Raw genomic sequence first — 3,850 nt, 5'->3', positions numbered from 1 at the left:
TCAACCAATTCAGCACCACCCTCATGGACAGCACCTGGTAACGTCATATGTAAGAAGCAGTGGCATACGGGACACCCCCGCAGCCCCCGCGGTGCGTGGGGGCCTTGGCCTTTTGGGGGGCCCCAATCGCAGGACATTCTAAAAGGCAGTGCATCGAGACGTGAGCGCAAAGGTAGTGCTGTGGAGCGGACTTATGTTCTAAAACAACAACCGGGGGAAAAAAATTTTTTCTCTCACATTTCACTTGTCATAAACACCATACGTCTAAGACAACCGCACCGTAATCGAAGTGGATATTTTTACGCTTAAAGTGGCTTATGTACGGAGCCTCACGTACATGACATGCAGGAAAAAAAAAATTGTATAATATAATTCGTTCTCTCGTTTTACTAAATCGTGCACACAATTTACTAACTCGTTCCCTCCTTTTAAGTAAATTGAGCGCACGATATAGTAATTTGTTCGTTGATTTTATTCAACTAAATCCTGGCCACGATTTAGTAATATCGTGCGCACAATTTAGTAAAACGAGAAAACGAATTCGTGCTCACGAATCAAGATAATTTTTTTTCCTGCATGTCACGTGCGGGGCTCGATCCGTAGGGCTTAAAAACGAAAAAAAAAAACATTGGTTCACTCTGAGCAGAATCGGTATTTTACTGTTTCTGTTACTGTTTCTCTGTATTATTACCTTTCTGAAACAGGTTTGAGTAGAAAAAATGGTTAGCATTATTTTTTTAACTTTGTCTTTGCTAATAATAATAATAATAATAAAGTACAGCGTTTCTTTCGGCTACTCAAAAAAACACACAAAGAGAGTCTTGATCTCGTAGCCTAAATTGCCTTAGTCATAGCCAGCATCATCTTTTCTAGATTTTGTCCAAATGTTTTAAACAAAAAAAACTGTCAACACTTTAAAGACATTAAAGTATTTTTTCAAGATATTTAAAATGTTTACTGCATGGTTAAACAAACGCTACTTGAAAATTACGTTTTGAGAGGAAAAAACATAGGCCTACGTCACATTTTATTATTACATTCAGAAATAATGTAGGCTAAAATACCTGTAAATAAAAATGTTTACAAACATTATAAACACATGATATTTTATTCCCTTCCCTCTACAACAAATCCTCTAAATTTAACAGTAGCCTATTTAGGCTGTATAAACGTCAAGCCAAAAACTAATTAATTTAAATGGAAACTAGCCTACTTCTGTCAGACTCGGTTCCATGTTTTGTGTGTGTCTTGCTCCCCATGTGCCTTCCCATGCCCTTATTTGGTTAGTTTCCTGTTCCTGGTCCTGTCCTGATTAGTTTAGTTCATTTGTCCCAGGTGTTTCCCTTGATGTTTCATTGCTCCCAGGTGTGTCTCGTCATCCCCTCCTCCTGTGTGTATAAATAGTGTTCCCTGTGTGTGCTCCAGCATCTACGTCTACGTCGTGAGTGTTCCGTGTGTCTTTGTGTGAGTTAAACCCAGTTGGATTAATGTACTCCTCGTCTCTCTGTTCCTTGCTCCTCAGTCCACTCAGCAGTGCACCCGTGACAACCTCTCTCGTTCGGCACAAATCCAAATGTTTCCATATATACCATATTGGCCCGAATATAAGACGACCCTGATTATAAGACGACCCCCCTTTTTCTAGATGTACCTTTTGGAAAAAGGCTTTTTAAAAACCAAATCTTGTTTTTTCTCAGTAAAACACATTTTGTCTTCAATTATTTTCATATTGCATATTTTTCCTATTTTAAGTTTAAAAACTGGTAAAATGAACCAACAATCACATAAAAAAAATAAACATTTTGATATACCATTAAACAACAGAAACAGGTAGCCCATCTGAATTAGGACATTTAGGCTATCCATCTAATAGTAGCCCACCAACATCTTATTAACAGTAGAAGTAAAATCTTACTGTAGTCTTCAGATCTGGGTACTGTCTTACGTTTTAAAATCACAAAGGGAGTTTGGTCGTGATCTTTACAACACGCATTACATTACGTATTTCATGGCACACTGGTTTTATGAGTATTTGGCGCCACCTATTGTTGTGTGTGTATTATTGACATGTCAAAGTCTAGACCCTGAATATAAGACGACCACGTTTTTTCAGATGTATTTCCATGAAAAAACTTTCTTATATTCGGGTCAATACGGTATATGTCGCATACTTGGATGCTAAAATAATATTTATAATATTTAATATATAACAGCACAGTGAGGCTCTGGTCACGCTGAACGCAACAACGGACTATTTCAATTGAGCATTGTAACAACTTTTATATGTTGCTTTATATGCATTTAATTTTGATAATGAACAGGCTGAGATGTTAAGGTAACAAAAATGCTGTGTGTGCCAGCGCGATCACTGCATTGTTTTCCCAACTGTTAATCGTAATTTAGTCATCCAAGCAAGACATCATTCATTACTGTAAAGCCTAGGCAAAAAAAAGTATGAAAAGAATAGAAAACTGTAGGCTAAAGCTTTTGCAAAATAGAGAAAACCGCCTCGTTTTCCTTTAGGCCTACGTGAACTTTGGATCGCGTCACAATGAATAGAAACTCAGCACAATTTTTTTTCCTTTCGTTTTGTTAATCTGTTAATGATTTAAGTGAAATATATTTATATGTTTTTGTGCCGTGCTCCGCTGCTGCGCTTCTCTGACAGTGACCTGTTTCAATGGCAAACACTTTAGCAGTTCACTGACGACTTCTCACCAGATTTTGTCATGCAATTAATCGTTCATTCTCGAAATTAAAAGTGATCTAGACATTTCTCCGGAGCACAATGTTACAAGAAAGAAGACTCTTCTAAGTATTGAGAATGCCCGCGCTCGCAACATCACTGCGGTCAAAAATGACTGTATAAAGTATATTATATATTATTATGTAAAGTATAATATTATACACTATAATATAATTATAGTTATTATATCCGAGTTGTCTGGAACGCAGGTTAACATTTCAATAAACGAGCATGTAGTACAATTACGAGTCATTCTATGAGGTGACATTTCAGCACTTGACAAACAGACAGCGACTCCTAAGTAGCACTTAAAGCACGGCTACGTGCGATTGCGTTAAGTGCATTTTTGGGAAACGCACGTGAAACAATAACGAACGATCGTAAATTGACTCGTAGAAAACACTCTTAACCCTCTGGTCCTCTTCGTTTAGGAGTCACACTTGCCTCCTTCGCGGTCAAAAGTGACCGAAGCCTTGAAATGTAACTTCTTTCATTTTTTCAGGAAAATCAATGTAATATATTTTTGTTCAATAATATTTTTTGATTATTATTTATGATTTTGAGGGAATTTTATGATACTATGCAACTAACAACAGCGAAAACAATCAGTATCAAACAGTAGATGTAAAAAAGAGGAATACAAATGTAATAATTATAAACAATTTTAACTATATATTTACAAACTAATTATTTTATGCATTGTTGCACATGCAACAGATATCAGGAACATCTGTTAGGCTAAAATACGGTAAGATCAAACACAATAATTATCAAACAGTAAATTAAAGAAAAAGAGGAATAAAAATCTAAATAACCGTAAATAAATAGAATTATAACTATTTACATACAAACAGTAATTATTTTACACATTGCTGCAAATGCAACAGACAATGTTACAGTGTCTCTTGCACACTGGAAGTTTGCACTTTATACAAAAGCTGCTGGTTTTCACATGCTTTAACCAGCACATTTGGCACCTTTTTCTTTTCTGTGAGAGACTGGTCATAGAGGGATGAGCCGTGGAGGGACCAGCCGCAGAGGCACGAGCCGTGGAGGGACCAGCCGCTGAGGCAAGAGCCGCGGAGGGGCCAGCCGCGGAGACCA

The sequence above is a fragment of the Sinocyclocheilus grahami genome, unplaced genomic scaffold, assembly GCF_001515645.1.
Source record: "Sinocyclocheilus grahami isolate Dianchi unplaced genomic scaffold, SAMN03320097.WGS_v1.1 scaffold1304.1, whole genome shotgun sequence".
In the NCBI taxonomy this organism is placed as follows: Eukaryota; Metazoa; Chordata; class Actinopteri; order Cypriniformes; family Cyprinidae; genus Sinocyclocheilus; species Sinocyclocheilus grahami.
Note: the sequence above shows the minus strand (reverse complement) of the source record.